General features: G+C 42.0%; 1 protein-coding gene across 2 annotated transcripts in view; it reads left to right on the top strand.

The window, feature by feature from the left end:
- Positions 1-4,774: 4,774 nt before the first annotated feature.
- Positions 4,775-19,819, top strand: part of pak5 (p21 protein (Cdc42/Rac)-activated kinase 5) — a 64,954-nt gene continuing 49,909 nt past the window's right edge. The window contains exon 1 of one of the 2 annotated variants that reach the window (XM_080490909.1): positions 4,775-4,899. The gene's annotated coding sequence lies outside the window, so the exon portion shown is untranslated. The remainder of the gene's footprint in view (positions 4,900-19,819) is intronic. The other variant, XM_080490908.1, reaches the window with a different exon arrangement.

Below are 19,819 nucleotides of genomic sequence, written 5' to 3' on the forward strand. Positions count from 1 at the left end.
TTTTTTTTCCAATTTGTGGACACGTCACCCATTTTATTCAGGCACTTCCTGTTTTTCTGGGAGCTCGTCTGGGTGAGAAGAGACTCTGTATTCAGTACATCACGAGTCCTGATGCAGAAGGTGTGTCAGTCTTTGCTTCACTGACTCGACTGAGTTGACGTGACCATCACGGAGATCATGTGGCCATTTTGGGTCTCTGGAGCTCAGTTCAAAGTTCATGTTAAATTCACATTCACTTGTCTATATACTTTTACTTCCAATGATTTATTAACCATAGATGGATCACTGTACATCCAACCTTGTTTATCTGTATCTCATTATTTTCTCTTGTTTTCTTACCTTTCTGTTCTATCTTAGTTTGCAAATGTTATTTATTTCCTAAATACTGAACCTCACCTGCCTGACCTCACAATAAAGTGTTGGTATACACTGAGTCCTCTCTGAGAGGTGAACATTTCAGTCACGTTAAAAACATCACGTTGTTATTGACATGATCAATACCAAACAAATACAGTTGAAACTAATCCACGTCAGACATGCCAACTAATCCACTTCTGTGACCTGGTATCATAAAAAAAATACTTTTGTCTTTCCTAATCTGAAAAAAAGAACTGGGCTCAGCATAGCTCTGTTTCCAGAGGCGACCGCTAACTATCTAATTATATTGTTGTAGACCGTCATGCATAATACAGAGACACATGTGTGCGCGTACATTCAAGCTCATTAATTCATCACAAGTGTATGAGAGCAGCCTTCGGCGTGCCTCAGGAGCTCAGCTGTTCCTCGCTACGCCGCACATTATGTGGGTAAAAGGGCGCGGTCAGATTAGACAATGTGATAGGCTGAAGCCTCTGGCATTGTTTGTACGTGTGCGTTTGGGTGTGTGTCCGGGCATCACAGTAAAGGACGCTTTGAAGAATCTGTCACATCTTTGACATGACCAGTTGACCATTTATATGCAAGTTCCTGAAAATAATGCCTGATTACAGTTACTGCTTCCTTCTTTAGACAGGTTATTTTCCTAGTTTCTGAAAGTAAAAAGGAACTATTCAATAGGGAGGGCTGCTCAGTGGGTGTTGTGGTTAGTGCTTTCATCTCACTGCAAGAATATCCCTGGTTCGAGTCGTGTTGTTCATTCTAACATGTGTTTGCCCAGTAATGGACTGTCCACAGAGCCGGAGTGTAATATCTCTTTGCCTTCCACGATCCTGAATTGTTAAAAAAAACAACTCACTTGGGAAAGAAACTCTTATTTTTTATCAATGTGAACAAAGTTGTGTTGTTTCAGTGTTGCTGTGATACATTAGCTCAGCTGTCAGCACCATGTGGGTCAGTATGACTGATTCAGTCATACTCATTAACTGAAAAAGTAAAAATGGCCAAGGAGAAAAGGCTCCTCTCTGACACAATGTAGGACATGAGCAATTCACAAGAAGCTCACATAAATGTCTCAGCTTGCTCACTTGTGGTGTCATTACAATAATGTATCACTTCACAAGGAATTATTCCCAACATTCGTCTTACAAGGCTGAATGTAAGGCTGACAATCATCCAATGGTAAGACATACAACTCCATGAAAGTCCATGTCAAACGTGTTTTTCCAATCGTAATCATACAAAATATACCACTGCTTACACAAGACCCAAAAGAAAAGGATGTAAACATCAAATCACTCAGTAAATATGAGTTTCTGTGTTTTTCAGGTGATTTACCTTTACAAACAGGATTCACATGGATCCATGGAGTTCACAAGGAGAGTTCACCTTAAGCTTGTTCAAGTAATGATACACAAATTGTAAATTAAAATCGTTGGTACAAAAATGAAAAAAAATCTCCAAGATGAAGTTGATATACAGACATAATACGAGCGCAACGAATATAAAGTGGCTGAATTTGACTTTGAAAGTGCTTCATGCTCATGAATGTCCACCACGTGCTGGTGACATATGCTGTTCATTGAGAGAGGGAGTAATGATGTCACTTACTGGTGATCATCTTTTGTGGTTTTATCCAATGAGGGAGCTGAGGGAAAAGGAGGGAACCATGAGGCATGCTGCTGTTAGGCAGAAGAGTACATTCTGGCACGAGCTGGGTTTTCCAAAGTGGTAACGGTGGCATTAGCCTCTGATAAGCTCTGGGCCTCATTCCAACGCTCGTAAGCTGTGAACGCCATGGATCCTTTTAGATTTCCCCCTGTCTTCACACTTCTTTTCCATTAAACGCACAATTACTACACGATGGATGGATGAAGAGACAACAATGGAGTGTCCTCAAAAGAGGAGTGCATTTCACCTGTGGCTGCACGCTGGCAGTCGGCGAGAGCTATGCGTACTTCCATGTGTACAAAGAATGAATGAACGCAGTGAATCAAACACCGTGTGTGAGATTGAACGAGATGGTTGCAAATACTATGATAGTGCTGCAGTTGCCATGGGGACAGAGCATGTGGAGATGTGACTGTGTTTACATGTGTATACATGTGTATGTGTCTTCATGTGTTAAAAATAATCACGTCCACTACAAGCTCAGTTTGGTTTTTCATAAAAGATGACATAATTTACTCGCTGACTCTTTGTCCTCTTCACATCCACTGGCCTCTTCAACTTGAGGTTGCTAACATGAGTACTACCACTATGGACCACTAGATGGGGACGTCAAATCCTGATTGTGGGTTGTTCCAGAGATCCACTTCTTCCATGAAAAAGCCATTGGACTGCCGACTCTCCATCACCTTTCACTCATTCACAGCAATCACAACAAACTGCAACGTCTGACAGTTTTCACTGTGGTTTTAGGAACTAAAAATACTTTATAATTGGGAAAAGAATCAGAACATAGAAGATTGGAGGTGTCATAACGAAATGGATTAAAAAAAAAAAGAAGCTCTCTTTAAATGCAAAAAATGCTGCATAATGCATGTTAAAATAAAAATAAAAATCTTTCAGCCTTTTGGGCTCTCCAAAACTCTCAAAACCCAGAAAAGCTTGACAGCCACCTTTACATACTGTGTTTTATGACACTTCAAAGTAGTTCAGTCTTACAATGATGAATTCACATTATTTTGACAGTGCGATCTTTTTAAATCTCTGACCAGTTGGGGGAAAAAACTCTATAGAGTGACACGCAATTAATGTGGTTATCTGCAAGATATGTCTGCAAGATTGTTTAGTCCAGACCAAACACAAACTATTTATAATTCATTCATTTATGATTAAAAGCTCATATACTTACTACACAAATCCACCCCTGCCCCTCCAACTCCCCTGCCCCTCATGTAGCTACAGGAGAAGGATAGATGTGGGCTGTCCATAAAGCCTATAATAAGAGTTGCTTAGCCTGGAATAGTCCCCAGCTGAAAGGGTGTTTCCCATCACTTAGCATCTGGGCTCACATATCCCAGTGGATTTATGGGTGGCAGGCAGGCTGCTTGAGAGACAGAGCAGACGAGGGCAGTATCATCACAAAAGGACGAATCACTGGAGCAGTGAAAGAGCAACTACTGAGGAGGAGCAGAGTGTGTCAGCTTCCAGAGCGGGTCTCAAAAGGTTGCAAGCATGCGTCTGTGGGTTGACATGTGGAGCACATGTGTGTTGTCTGAGTGGGAATGCACTTCAGATTTTAGGAAAATTCTTTTCGTATTATTCTCCTGCATCAAAGGAGAAGAAAAACAATCACAACTGATTTAGTGTTACAGAGGCAAACAGTAATTTGTAACAGGAAGGACTGTGTACCACACACCACATATCAAAAACAGAGATCAATAGGTAATGTGATACTGTGAGAAGTGGTGGTGGTGCTGGTTGAGACCGTCACACTGTGTGCATCTACAGTCCTCAGGGATTACAACCTGTTTCCAGCTTCACTACAGGAACAAACACTGTACACTCAGGCCTAAAATACTATCATCAACCTTTAAAGTTCATAAGGTATTGATTTCCCATGAGCTGTGTTGACACTGAAAAGTCGTGAGTGTGTTATTCTTGTTCATCTTATTCTATTTGTTAGGATTAAAGTAAATGTGGTTGTGTAAAAACACAAGAAATAACAAAAACTACTAAAACAGCTTGAAACCCCCCAAAATGAATGTATTTTAAAAAGACGAAAAACTTAGAAAAAGGAAAAAACATACAGAAGTAGATTCGAAATGGTTCAAACTTATGAAATTGTGTCAAAAATTCTGAAAAGATAAAGTGAAACAGCTAAAATCCCACACAAAACAGCTGAAAAAGTATTGAAATGTTTAGTTCAGTGCAGACAACTTTATTTATTCCACAAGGGGGAATTCATTTGGAGCGTCCAAAAGTACAATTCATGCATACGGTCAGTCACAACATGAATAAATAATCAACCAATCTGTCAAGGAAACATGTTTGGGACAAAAGGACATGCCGGAACACAGTGAGTAGCGCACGAATACAAGTCACGGAGCAAGATAAAACCAGATGGGATAAAAGATAAAAGTTAGAAACAAGACAATATAAAAACATTAATAAAAAAAAAACAAGAAATATGATTTATCCTCTAGATAAAATCTTTTAAAACGTTTGTAGGTATATGTCTAAACTATATATGAAAGGTTGTAAGCCAAATTTTAAAGGTTAGATATGTGGAAGTGAGGTGGAGGTGGAGCCTGCTGCAGCTGTACAGGTGCTCCTCTCCTCTCCTCTCCTCTCTCCTCTCCTCTCCTCTCCTCTCCCCTCCTCTCCGCCCTCTCTGCGCTCATTCGCTCTCCTCCAGCAGCCCGGATGTAGCGCACAGGACCGCACAGTCCTCCACTCACTGATAATAACATGGCGCTGGCAGACACATAACGGTGCCCACCGCACTCTCTATATCCCCAGTAACAGACCCAAATAAACGACCGGACATGTGAGCTCCTGGACCCCCGACACAAGCAGGTAGGTGCAGAGGGTTTTTATCCGAGAGACGCGTTTTGACGGTGCGTCTTGGAGGAAGAAATGTGGCTGCTGCTGCTGCTGCTTCTTGCAGAGGAGCAAAAAAAAAAAAAAAAAAAAAAAAAAAAAGCAGCTCTGGAAAGGCAAAATGCTTGTCTCATGGTTAATACCTGTGTGTGTGTGTGTGTGAGTGTGTGAGTGGCTCACACTGAAACAGCAGTGTCATCCAGGGCAGCCTGGCGTGGTTGCGCGCACGATGCGTCCGCGCGCAGATAAATCTGTCATTTTGTAGCACTTGTGTTGTCATGGCTGTCAGGCTGTGCGCGCGTCGACCGCTGTCCTTGGTATTGAACTGGGTGGGCATCGCACGTCTGCGTGTTGCACGCCGATTCACGGGGCCTGCGCGGTGCGTCCGACTCCGCGCAATCATGTCATTGTTGCACAAACGAGGAGCGATTATTTTTTTTAATTGTTGCAGATCGAAGGAAGAGAGAAATCAGTGTGATGCATGTCGAGCCTTGCAGGGCTCGTAGTGAGTGTGTGTGTGCGTGTGTTCTGCTGCTTCAGTGGTGAGTTTACAGCCTTGATGCACTTGTGTCTCGCATGGATTTCTTTATGTCTGCTGCTGCTGCTGCAGCATCCTTTCTTTTTTTTTTTTTTTTAATGTGGCCCCACACGATGCTCCCTCCACTCCATGACAGTGATGATGACAGTGCAAGACATTTATTTGCACTGTCCCTCTTTCTCTTTGCAGCCAGCCTGAGTCTGAGTGTGCTAATGCTAATGTAGGCCAGGTAAGGGCAGGAACAGATGGCTTGTTTTCAAGTTCAGTGTGGCTTTCGGATTAGAATGTGTAGACGAAAATTAAAAGTGGTGGCTGAGCTGGGGTTCCCCTCCTAAGCTCATAATCGCAGGCGCAGCAACACTATTAATAGGGGCAATAATAAGATGGACAGAACCTTTAGGGCTGCCTTTATTATGTCCTGAAACATGACATATAGGCCAGTAGTGTTTAATACATTTCTTGAGATTTGATTTTATTGCCACAGTCTATATGAATAACCTTGTGGTTATTCATTTAATTGATAGTTTTGCCTTGAAATATGCACCCTGATCTACCTGCTAGTGTCCAGTCTCTCTCTCTCTCTCTCTCTCTCTCTCTCTCTCTCTCTCTCTCTCTCTCTCTCTCTCTCTCTCTCCCCGAGTCCAATTGCAAAACATTTGCAAGTCATTGCTGCTCAGATGTGTCAGTCTGCCGCTTTACTTTTCCTTATGTGACAGTAAATAGATCTAGGGACTTCCAGGAGGACAAAACAAGACATCCAAGTACATCATTAGGCGTTTTAGAGACCCATAATGACCATTCATCTTTTCCTTCTCTTCCATTTTATTGACATGTAATTGATTATAGGCTGCTTAATCCCATCTGGGGTTGTTTTTCTACATTCCGTGTCCTCTGAATCAATTAGGGCAGCAGATAAGTCTTTAGGCTGGTCTGACCAAAACATATGAAGCATTTGATCTGCAGATTAATGGATAATGGAAGTAATCATTAGGTTCAGCCCTGTGAGGACTTGCTATACAGACTATAGTGAGGAAAATAAAATGCTTGTTGTATTAGAAGATGCCATTTTACTTTCAGTTTCCATTTTTATCAGATACATATGATATATCATATAATGTTGTAGTGATGTTGTGCTTCCTTTAAAGTCCTTTTGCACATTTAGGGATGAAACCCCCCCCCGCCAATATCAAAACAAAAGATGCAAAATACAGCCTCGGGTTCTTCATTTCCCACAATGCATCTTGATAGGACAACTTGCTGCATAGTAACATCCAAGCTGTTCCGTTTCTATAAACCCTTTGTCATCTCAATCAAACTTCATGAGACTCTTTCAGATGCTCTCGATAAATGTGTTGATTCGTGTTCTGTAGAATTGTTTGGTTCCAGCATTTGACATCAACTTTTCCAGGAGTCTTGTCCGTGTCAAGGTGAACATGACACGGCCTCTTTGTCCTTTGGAGATGGTGGAGAACGTTATTTAAAAATCGGAGGACACTTAGAAGCTGAGTCAATGTGTTGCTGTGTGCACGGTTGCCTGCGCGCTCGCTGGTTATCCGCTCTGTAATGTATTCGGTGCCAGCAACGAGCACAACAGCTTTACATAATGATCAAAGCTTGAGGGATGCCAGAGCATGGCTTCAGCCTGCAGTAATAATAATAATAACCTTTGAAGTTATCACTGCAACCTCATTCCCCTCATATTCAGCCTTTCTCTTACTGTTTGTCAGTCTCTCTGTCTCTTTTTCACACGCACACGTTTGCGAGCACCCACTCAAAGGTCCTCTTCTGTTTAATGTTTCTGGATACTGGGTGACCACTTAAAAGAGGATAGTGATAATGAACACATGACTAACTATTTTAGTCCCTATGGCTCTGCACTAGACTGCTCTTGCTGTCTATGAGGAGGCCTGCTTCGCTGCTTTGCACAAATTCACAATTACGTAAGAGTCCGAGGGAGTCGTACATTGAATAATGTAGCCAGGAGACGACAATCTACCTCTGTATTTCTGTGTATTGTAAGTTCCTCTCTGTTGGTGCTTTTTTCCTGTTCCTTCAAGACCGACCTCATATACAACGTGCTTACGATCGTGTCTGAAATGCAGGGGTAGAATTGCGTTATTTGCTATTGACGAGTCTGATCCAGCCCTCTGTTTATGTGGGAACCTCTTGAAAGACTCATTGGCCATTTTAACAAAGTGCCTGGCAGACTCACGCTGGTCGATCTCGCTAATCAAGACGCCGAGTCAGGAAGCATGCAAACAAGGCTCGGATCGAGAGTGGAGGAGAGCTACAAAGAGAAAACTGTGGAAGAAGGCAGGACAGATGAGACAAATAAAGAACGGATGTGGGAGTAAGGCAGGCAAGAGGAGGGAGAGGAGAAGCCAGGCAGGTGACCGAAAGGAAAGAAGAGACGAGGATGGTGAGATAAGATGCAGCTCAGAAGTGATGGTGGTGTTTAACAGGAAGTGGAGTTAAAATGAAAACACGGAGGAGGGGAAGTATTGGAAATGGGATGAATAAAAATGAGGAAATGGAAAGGGGAGGATAAGAGGATCACAAGTCCAGAGGCTTGCAGAAATAATATAAAAAAAAAGGTGGATGGAAATGGTGAATATAGCTAAAGAAGGAGCACCTGTCTATCTGTCTGTGTAGCGTATCAGGCTTCCTTTCAGTCTGTCGCTTCTGCTCATTTCAGCTGCAACCAGGCACCATGTCTGAATGCCAACCTCATCTTGTCAGCATTTTTGTCCCAGGTTATTGCTTTTTGCCTTTTTTTTAGTTTTTTTTGTTCTAGGATTAGAAAAGGGAAAAAAAAAAAAATCTTCCCCTGTGTTTTCTGCATGACTTGGTGTGTTGGTGACAAAATGAGTGCGGGGAAAGATCGAGGCTATGAAAAAGACATCATGACAGAGAAGAAGAGATGAACAATGAGGATGAACAAAAAGATATATTTAAGAAGATTTTGCGCGTGCCTGTAGATGCGCACATCGCTGCCTTTTCTCGCCAGTTGTTCCACTATGCCACAGTTTACGCGGCACGTATAAAAGCGAGCGCTGCAGGTGTCGCCTCATGTCTTCTGAACTTGGCAAATCCGCCGTCTACACAGGTGGCGAAAGTACGATTGAGCTGGATAACATCTCTTGCTATCTAACATGCAGACATCCAGTCAAAGAGACTCAGCTGACTCTCATTAGGCTGACTCATTTCCGTGTCCTTTTTCCACCTGAACACACACACATGCAAGTAACACATGTGGCCAAGACGTGTACGTTCTCTCATAGCACCGCAACTAGTAGAGGGAACACGGACCATCATAACCCGTGTCCTTCACAGCCTTGTGGGTTTAGACTTTAGTCTCTTGGCTTGCTGAGGCTGTTCTTTCACGATTCGCCCCTCATCCAAATCTGGAAAGGCGTGTCTCAGTGTGTGTGTGTGTGTGTGTGTGTGTGTGTGTGTGTTGGTCATGAGGCCAAAGCATCACAGGGTTCTGATGAAGAGGCTGAGTGAAGCTTGTATACCCAGCGATGCCCTCAGGCCGCTGAATCCTCTATCTGCCTCCACCGCTGCCCGATGCGACTCTGGCCCCTGCAGCTCTGGGCTGAAGGAGTTACGCTATTTCTGAAGCCTTAACTTGCTTCATCTTCATTGTATGCTGCCAAAAAAACAAGGGAAAAGAAAAGACGCCAGCGTGGCTGTGATCGAGGCCAAAACACTGTGTGAAGGTATTGCAATAGTACACTGCTGTAGTAACCAGTTGGTGCCTAATTCCAGTTTAATCGCTATTAAAGCGATACCTGTTTAGAATGGTTAGTCTTCGAAAGCCAATTGCTCCGTCTGCCTGCGCCCATCCCCCTATACATGATTCAAAACAAAATCTCTGATTTGTTGGACATTGCAGTAGGGAGTAAAGTGACCGAGAAACACTTGTCACTCCTATAAAACAAACCAAAGACTGGTTTGTCAGTGGTGATCCACGGTGACATATAGGCCTCTAAAGCGGTGTCGAACTTGTTTTCGTTCGAGCGCCGCAGACAGCTCAAATCGATCTCGAATGGGCCGGACTGATTAAATGGCGCTTAATAGCTTTTAAATGCTGTTTCCCTTAGTTTTAGTGTGAACACGGATAAGCACATCAAGTAAAAGTCATCAGTTAATTACATTTCATTTCTCAAATCCTGGAAAAGTAAAAAAAAAAAAAGGTGCAGTTTCAAGGTCAAGGTAACTTTATTGATAAGTAGATTTTTGTGCAGCAGGAGATGGCATCTGACAGTACATACAGATATTTTAAAACGCAGGACAGTAAAAGACAGTAGGGACACAAACATAGACGGGCACTCACAGGCTCACTGACAGGTTAAAGAGTGAATAAATTAATAAATAAATAAATAAATAGAAGGAGCCACTAAAATACCGCTATGACAACTTGTTGATAAAGATAAAGAAGGAACAATAAACAGAGAAAAATCTGGTCGAAATTCCTCACTTAACAAGACCCAAAAGTAAAGTGCTTTCAAGACTGACTTAAAAAGGAAATGGCAGCAGGAACAAAGCTGCTCCTGTTGCGCCTCGTCTTCAGTTTTGGGGCTTTAAATCTCCGTCTAGATGGCAGGAGCTGGAACTCTCCGGCCGGGGGATGGGAGTCATCTCCAGAAATGGAGCTGGCCAGCCGCTGCCTGTTGTACAGCGACTGTAAGCTCAGCTGTGACTCTCCAATCAGCCGACCGGCCCATTTTAATTAATTGACTGAGCGAGTTCCTCTCTTTTAAATGAACGTTTCCAAACCAAGCCACCAGTGACAAAGATAAAAATGCATTTGATAAAAGCACAATAAAAAAAGTGTCAATATCGTCAATATTTTGTATTTTAACAATATCTAAAAAAAAAAGAAAAGAAAAAAAAAATCGATTTCATTTTGTCCCCATCAAAAAATGCAAATCTGCTGTTAGACCTAAAAACCTCTGAGCCACAATATTTCTCTTCAGGTTAATGTTGACAAAAGCAGTTTACTTCACAGTCTGCACAATTTCTGCAGCCTTCAGCAGACACGTCCCCCCCCCCCCCCCACACACACACACACACACACCTTTCACCTCCCACCCCCCCCCCCACCCCCCCACAGTACAGCTCTGATGCAAATGCTGCTTCTCGAGGAAAAGTAGCTCTCACTCCTTTCTGGAGGCTTTCTAATTGAGACATTGTACCTCCGTCTGTATGTAAATGATGAAGCGTGGTTTGACGGGTGCAACACTCCCTGTAATCTCTCCGTTGATGCAAAGCAACTTTTAGCACTTTAGTCTCACTCGGAGCGACGCGTGCCAAAACTGTCGTTTTATGGACTTTGTTAGATGAATCACACACATCAAATTATTCTGGAATTAAGTTTCAAACTCACACAGGAAGATTCAATCCGGGTTTTACTTTGTTATATCGCTAATACGTAACTTCATTTTGACCTAATCCACTTTATTTTCTGTCTATCTTTTCCGTCTAATCCTCATACAGGACTGTTGTATTGCTGCAGCTTCACTGTATTAAAATCCCTGTTAGGAACCAATTGTTGGACATCAAAGTCTCACAAACATGACTTGTAACCAGGAGCAGCAGCTGCAGCAGTCGTTGGCTTAATGCTGTTGACAGTCCTTTTTCCTTTTCTTTTTTTACACGCTTTGTCTATGAGATCTCGCTCTATAATTACTCCCTTTGTTACTTCTGGCAGTCTTTCTTACCTATCCTAAATTCATTCTTGCAGATGCGTCTCAGACTCCCACAATGTGCCGTGGCATTACCTCTCATGTTTCAAGTATCTAAAAAAAAGGCATCTTACTCCTTTTTATTGCTGAATGCATCATGCTCATGGTGACTTTACTGTCATTTGTGAGATTGCAGCTTGTAATGTGTTCATCACTTTGACTTTGTTAGCAGAGTAAGTGTTCTTTACTGTATTTTACGAGTGCGTATTTACATAATGTGGCGGAGAATTGATAAGGCTCAGGCTGGATGAATGACACCTCAGAGCTTGTAAACCTTTGGGCACTGTTGTAAAACCCGGGTCTCAGCTCGGTGAATGCAACAATGAGTTATGTCACATTTGTGTAAACTCTCCTCGGGGTATAATTGTACAGATCTGAAGCGCGTTGTGCGGCGTTTATCGAGGTGGCATGACAACCGTGCAGCAGCAATGACTTTGACTTGGAAATACTAGTAAAACACACTCATCTGATTTCATCCTACTCGCTGATCACAGAGGAAATAAGAAACGAAGGGAAGAAGAAGAGGCGACGGGAAGAAAAGGTAAAGAATCCTGGAGGGATCCTCGGAGTGGCTCGATACTCCCCGTCATATTGCCGGTCTGCGTAGCTTTCATAACGGTTGTCAGCAAGCTCTCTCTGTTTTGTTCTGTGGTTTGAGATCAGTCAGGTTGAATTCCATCAAAGCAGATTTGAATAAGGACATTCATTATGGCTCAGCTTGATTCACTACCCAACGCCCAGCTCCCACACCCCCATGGGGAGACTTCAAACGGAACCGAGGGGTTGAAGATGCAGGCTGCTATCGCACGGAGGCTTACATCATACGTCGCATCCTCCTCAAATCCACACTGTACCCACCATCAGGGAGGTAATTATGAGATGACAAGCAACACTGGCTCAACCCAACCATTGTGTAAACAAGTAAAGTCCCTTTTCATTTAAACTGGGAATTTGGTCAGTTCATGACTGAGATGATGTGATTAAACGCTAAAGCTTTTCCAATTCATCCATTTTTGACACTGTTTTTTTTTTTTGTTCCAATGTAAGGTAACGTGGAGCTGGAGCTGATTCCAGCTGACTGTGAGCGAAATTATGGTACAGCCTAGACACCTGACCAGTCCATCACAGGCTAAACACACAGAGAGAGATACAATCACACATTCATCAAGTAAATTTAAAGTCACCAGTCCAACTTAAATGCACGTGTTGACTGTGGAAACCAGTGAACAAGCAAACTTTCACTGACTAGGGATGTTCTCACAGTGACTCCACCATGCTTCCCTCTAGCATTCAAGATTCCTGGGAAAGTTCCCAAAGGGGACAACAAATCCAAACATCTCCTCAGTTTAAATACGTTATTTGAAATGGTTTTTATGAGCGTCGGCAAATACAATAGCACTTTCGATCCCCTAACTAAAATTGACCCTGCACAAAAAAAGACGAAAAACAGTCGTGATGATGATGATGGTGTCAAACTCTTTTACCCCAGTTTGATCTTGATCGAGTCGTGTTAGTGAAGTACAATTACAGTGAGAAAACATTAAGTTTATTGCTTTTTGCAAAACCGTGAAGTTGAGGTTTATTATAAATGAAGATAAAGTGCAATTGTATTATTAGGTCATATTTAATTATGCTCTCTATGTCAAAAATGTATGTGAGCTTGTGTTTTTTTGGTGTTTACAGGTTTTTAAGATTCACTCCTGCTCCTGTTTATACATTAATCTCAGGGGACGGTGAGTTAATACGACCTACACAACAGAAGGACTCATCCTGCCAAACAATGCTTGGACATTCGCTGTAGGAGAGGATTTAAGAGCAGGGCAAAAGGTCTGAAGGTCTGATTTAAATACACATTGCACCACAGTTAGTCAGGGTCATCGCGACAACTGGACTGTGACAAGACGTTGTTTATCCTATTGACCTGCAAGTGTGCAGGATCCCATTTGTCCTGACCAAATAAGAGAAATCCATTAAATCAGCATTACACAGGACAAATCGCATCATGTTCTCAAGTGGAATAGATTGCTAATTAAATCATTTACATATATGAGCCAAGACAAACCAATGTATCCTAATATTTGTGATGCTAAAAGAAAATCAAGCTCCCTTCAGTTCCCGGAGTGAATTTTGCAGTCAGGATTCAGGATTTCTGTCATTTTCTTGGTGACGGGAGTGATTGCGTTCATATGTCAATATTTCAAGTCCCGTGACTTAAAAGCAAGTTTCACCGGACATCTCTAGGATCTCCTGCACTTCCTTTCCCACCATCACGTCTTCATTATTGCTCCTCTTTAGACTAAGAATTGTTTCTTTTCTTGCGTCAGTAACATGATGCAATCTGGGCCTAAATTTAGCACTGCTTGGAAACTTGACCATCACAAAGATTAGAGTCTGAGAATGTGATGTCTTAAGATTGCCGTCAGCTGGCAACCCGACACATCTTGGGGCATTAAAAGAAATAAATAAAAAAAATCCCTCATTAGATTCTCATGTCATCTTGTATGTGTGAGTATGTGTTTTTTTTTTTTTGCGATTGCTCGCACAAGGGCAGAGGCGGCACAGACTGCATGTGTGCATGACTGAATATGTATGCACTCACATGAGTGCCACACAGACACACACAAATACACAAACTAAGGCGGGCTAATGACGTAGAGTAAGACAGAGCACACAGATGCACTGGCTGAATAGATTAAAGCGTTCGTCCAATGACACAGCTGTGTTCTCTTTGAAGCCTGGCCATGAAACTGCAGGAAATTACAGCGATAGAGGGATGCAGGGACTTAGCTGACATTCAACAAAAAAAAAAAAAAGGGAGAGAGAGAGATCCTCTCTGACGTGGATGACATGTCGATGCTGCGTATCTTAACAGTGAAGCTGCAGGTTGATGCGTGTCAGACGAACCATAAATATTCATTGATAAACTATGTTTCATGTTTATGTCACTCTGTGGGGTTCAGAGCTATTCAACAATAAAAGTGTCTCGAATATAGTATTAGATGGTCAAACTCCCAGACCGATTCAGTAACACGCAGCAGGGTTAAGTGTAGCTATCTATTAGTATAAGGAGAGGCAAAATGTGCAGCACATAGGCTTGTTAGCTGTATGTACTCCGTGGGGGTTTATTGTGTGCCTGCGCTTCTGCAGCCTTGCATGGTTCTGGGTGTAGAGCGTTCACAAACATCCAGTGTAGCACTAATTAGGCCGGGAACGAGCTTCTCTTAAACCCCCGGTGAGTTTAAAAGACAAGTCATGGGATGTGGAAGGAAAGTGGGGGTTTGAGGAGAAGGAGGAAGCTGCATGCTGCTAAAATTTAAATCGGCTGCAAGCATTTGTTTCATTGCAACCGTGCAAACAAGATGGTGGAACCCAACCCCCCCCCAATGGCAACAGATTTCTAATTAGGTGCAAAACTGACTGTCTATCGCAGCTCATTTGGCCACTTGCTTTGTCATCCGTGTCTTCACGTTCCACGTGTACCAACACGTAAAGTGGTCAGTCCCTCCAATATGTGCTAAAGATAGCCTGACCTCCTTCACCTTAACAGGCAGCAGCAGAAACTCGGCCCTTCACTTCTTTCGGCCCTGTAAGCAACTGTCTCGTCGTTTTTGTAACGCTGCAGGGAAAAAAGGCTGTTCTCCTGATTGTGCAGTTATGCAGCATGCTACAATGCATTATGAATTATTTGGCTGTGTTTTTTTTTTAATCTATTACCCTTCCAGCTAAGCCTCTTCATTTCCTCTGCCTCGGACGGCTGTGCCACAGCACGTTTCCCTCCCTGTAATTTATCCATCCGCAGAAATGGATCAAGCGTCACTCTGGGTGTGCATGTATGAGTGAGAAAGAGCGAGCGAGTGAATGAGAGAGAGAGAGAGAGAGAGGGAGCCGGTGTGTATTTGTGTGCGCACTGAGTAATAGGAAACGTTGTATTTAAGGGTGATGATTACTCTGGCCCTTGTGGTTTACAAGCAGACAAGGTAATGATGGCTGCTACTTTCTCCACTATCTCCAGTCAATCCTTCTGAAGTGAGTGACTGTGTGTGTGTGTGTGTGCGTGTGTGTGTGTGTGTGTGTGTGTTTGTTTGTTTGTTTGTGTGTGTGTGAGAGAGGGAGTGAGTAATAGAGGATGGATCTAAAAGCTTTGGGGGTATTGCTTCATGTCGTCATGAGCAACACTGTTTCTGAATGACAATGATTCACATAACCTATTTAGTAGCTGTTCCAGAACTTTGAGTGATCTCATTTCGCCATCGCAGGGCAAAAAAAAAAAAAAGAGAGAGAGCGAGAAAAGTCACTTACTGTTGTTATTAGCTTTAGGGAAATAGTTACCGGTAATCATGCCAAGGTTGCCATAAAAATGGTTAAATACACTTTCTTTTCAATGTATGGTGTGGTTGCTGTACATGATAAATACAGCTACAATGATTAGAAAATAACAAGAGCATCATTAGTTATTTATCCTGATCAGGTTAGATAATATTGGGTGAACGGTATGGTGCACTATTCACAAGTCCCAAATCCTGAACTAGGAATCAAGTATATTTCACTTCAAATATCTTTATTAGATTTCTAGTAGCATTGTTTCAGAAAACTTTGTTTTTTATCCATTTGTGGAGATGGAGTGTTTTCAAAAAGTTCCACCTTGGGAGCTGTTTTCAAAACGTTGTGGTTTCAGTGACTCTGAGGATTGTTGTCATGTAAGCAGACACCCACACATTTCATGACCTGTTTTATCCAAGTTAAGGGTCACAGGGACTTGGGTCTCACACCCAGACCACAACAAGCATTGAAGTAGTTTGGAAAAACTGCTTTGAGTTTGATATCTTCGCTGTAAAATACCAGAGTGTGATGGCATTTCATGACTTGATACTGACACGATGAACCACTATATTGCTATTAGCTATCCTTTTTGACAGGCTGTCCTTGAAAAAACAGACACGCATGATTCCTGCTGCTTCTCATATTGCTCATGCCAATCACCATCTTCATTAGTATGTGCGTGTGTAGGTGTGAGTGTGCGTGTGTGTGTGTGTGTGTGTGTGTCGTAGTGACACAATGTATTTATTAAAAGGTATTGAACATTAAGTAGCAATCAAGAATTTAAAAATGAAACATGCATTAACTTTTCAGGCAGAATAAAAAAAGGCCTCCAGAGCATTTCGATCATATTGCACTTTAATTACGGGCATTAAACGATAGGAAGGGAATTAGAGAGACGATTAGAGGAGAGAGAATTAGAGAAATAGACCTGGTCCAATAAACATAGTTCATGTCTGAGACCAACACTCACCTTGTTCCACTTGAGCAGCACATTTGACTGGACGAGGCTGTGACAGTATTATCTGCTACTTCGTCATCTTCTGGAAATACTGTGATTAAAGTTGGAGTAGTTAGAGGGGAAAAATAAAAACCATTCAAAGAAACTTGGGGGGGGGGACTTTTGCTCTTTTTTTTTTTTTTTTTTACACTTCAGTGCAATTAAGATAAGTTTAGAGCAGCTATGCAACATTTTTGGAGTACTTCAAGTACTTTAGAGTGTTTCTAGTTTCTGGTCTACACAGTATGTACCCTTTTAGTCTCACTAAGCTTCTTCTGTATTTTAGCTTTTTGGTTGAGTTTTTCTTTTTGTTGTTGTATATTTTAAGGAGTTGCAAATGATAATGAAACAAAACGCTCAGTCAAACTGACATCTTGTGACCCCTTTAAATTGAACTTACCTCCCCTTAGGTGGGTCCCTGCCCTCCATTTGGAAACCACAGCCATAAACACCAAAGCTGTGGGAGGGTCTCACTGGATGGGGTGTGCATGTCTGTGGCTTTTCTTTGGGTCTTATGCTCTTAGACTCACTCGCACACAATCCTTCATGTACGCCCCCATATATCACCACCCATCGGTCCCAATCCGGCATGTTATCAGTACGCATCAGCGTGTGAAGTCATGTGGACTGGTATGAGTCTGCGGCTCAGCCTCAAACAGTGTGTGCAGCTGAGATCCGCCGATGAGAGCATCTCTACTGGACACATGTCATCCCTTCACACCCCCGACCCGCCGCCGCCCAGCAGCCCACATCAGCTCAGAAGTTGTCGGTGGTGAGAGAGAAGATCTATATTTAGCGGCACATGTAGTCAAGAGTTTTTGCAATCAGGAGACCAGTTAAAAGTGGGATGTGGTCAAACTGATCAGTGTCTTCGGCACAGCCCTGCACCTCTGCTGCGCCAACACGGTTCCCTCCCAAAGCAAAATGTCCTTCTTACAAAGACATGTTTTAGTTGGACAGAAAACAGACCGTTTCCGCTCCGATTGGGGGAAACAATCTTGAATATTTCTGCAGGGATTTCTCATTTTTGTATTGATGGAAAAGCCTAAACTTCTGTTATTCAGCTGCATCAGTAGGCGGGTCTTTTAATTGTATACAGTAGAATAGATCAAACTGTGCCAGTATTATTTATTTTAGTTTTCAGAAAGATGACTTATGTGTGCCTTTCACCTATAGCAACATGCATGCAGACCATTGTCTCATAGAGGTTTAAAGTTTTTATATTTGGCTTTTTCATACCAATATATCAAACTTTTTGACATCCTACCATGTGACCTTTTAACCAATTGTTAAGAATTTTTTTCAACTTGCTGGGTGTTCATTCTGGCCTGGTTGGCATTGGTTGTTTGTTATTTAAAGCCTCTATCAATCAATTACTGGATATTGTTTTTGGGCCACTGCCTAAATTGAATCACTACTTGTAAATCAATATAGTTGATACTTATAAGCATTTGCCTGCTGTTGTTGTTTTTTTTCTTCAGTCTTTTCAATATTTACTTGTGCCAAAAGTAAACGTATTGTACAATACATCTGAAACACAATATCTGAGCGGTGCAGATTTTCCCGTCTCCACCGGCAGTTTCATATTAGCTCGTACTACATTCTCAAGCTTTACTTTTAATTTGTACTGTGCCGGCGAATGTTTGCAGAATCCAATACCATCGTGTTACAGCGAGATCACAGATGGAGCCTGTCGGGATCATTGTTTGCAACAAAGGCAAACCAGTGAGAATTGGGTTTTCTGTCCATAAATGGCACCGGATCGTGTTTTCACACCATCCCAGGAACCAGTCTTCCTCACCCGCGATGCTCGGTGAGATGTAGGTCAACGTTTTTAGGGTGCTGAGCAATGTTCACTGCCTCCCGACAGCTGCCGCGGCATGAAATCTGTGAGAGAGCATGTGCATAACTGGTCGGAATAACTCTATTAACCTCCAGTCAGGTCAGGTGTTAAGATTAAAGAACCCTATCATTGTCTGAGCTTCTTTTTTTTTTTTTTTTTCTGAGACTCCATGACACCTTGACATTTAAAACCCTCATTACAACACACCTGCCTTTCTCTGTCTAGGTTAATTTACATGCAGCACCAATAATGCTTTCTGATTCTTTGCTGACAGTTTTATTTAATATTTCCCGGAAGAATTCTTACGCAAGGCATATTGTCATTCATTCATTCATTCATTCATTCCCCACCCAATAGAACATATTACTGTTAATGAGTATTAGAGGTGCACCTTCTTTCATATTAGATGCTTTTGATCAACTTTATATCAAGTTATATTACCTTTATATGATTTGAATTTCTTTGTTTCATATTACTATAAACTCATGACAAATTCAGTTTGAACTGTTGTCTTTTGATAGAATGTTAGTTTATGTTCTGCTTTTCTTTTTATTATGAATTAGTCTGTAAGACTTTGAAACCCACGGCACAAGAACACAGACAGCAAACGCTTGTTTCTAAAGTTTAACTTATTTAAAGAAGTCACATAGAGGCAACAGAAGGTTTGGAGATTGACCAGTACTGATAACCAACAGCTGCAATTGGCAACCATTTGAATAATTATTGACATGCCATATCATACCTTGATATAAAAAATAACATTTTAGAGAAGTGAAAATAGGACCTACTGTATTTCATGTAGAGGATGCTCTATAGCAGCGGTGTAAAGCACATATTAGTTCAGGGGCAACATGCAGCCCAATTTCATCTTGCGTGGGTCAGACTGGTAAAATATTGGCATGATAGCCTTTAAATTTAAACTTCACCGTTTTTCTTTGTTGTGGTGCAGCGTGTACGTGATGAAAACGTCTGGATCTTAGCAAAACCAAACAATTTGCTCCAGATAATTACTACAATTTCAACATAATGACAATATTAATGATACTTCCTGATGCAAATACGGTGAAATAACTGTTGCATATGCATGTTTTTACAAACTCACCCTGAGCGTATGGCTTTGAGGCTAATGCTCGTTTGCTAACTTTTATGGCGGCATCACCGATGTCTCCGCAAGAGTCTCAGTGTTTTCTTGTGTTCAGAGGGACCATTGCTTTGGTTATCAGTACACAGGAGGCAGCAGCTTTGAATGTATGGGCAGCTTACACTTAATGGAATATACTGTAAATGCTCCAAAGTATGTTGAGGTTGCAGAAAAAACATATACTTCCATTGAGTTGGCGTCTCTTTCTGTGTGGACTTCTTTTCAAAACCACATAATGTCACCATCTCAACAGCGTGGCTCCACAGTAGAAGAGTCAGGGTGCTGTGGTTGAAGCACAATGATGAAC

This window comes from Lipophrys pholis (assembly GCF_963383615.2).
Source record: "Lipophrys pholis genome assembly, chromosome: 21".
NCBI lineage: Eukaryota > Metazoa > Chordata > Actinopteri > Blenniiformes > Blenniidae > Lipophrys > Lipophrys pholis.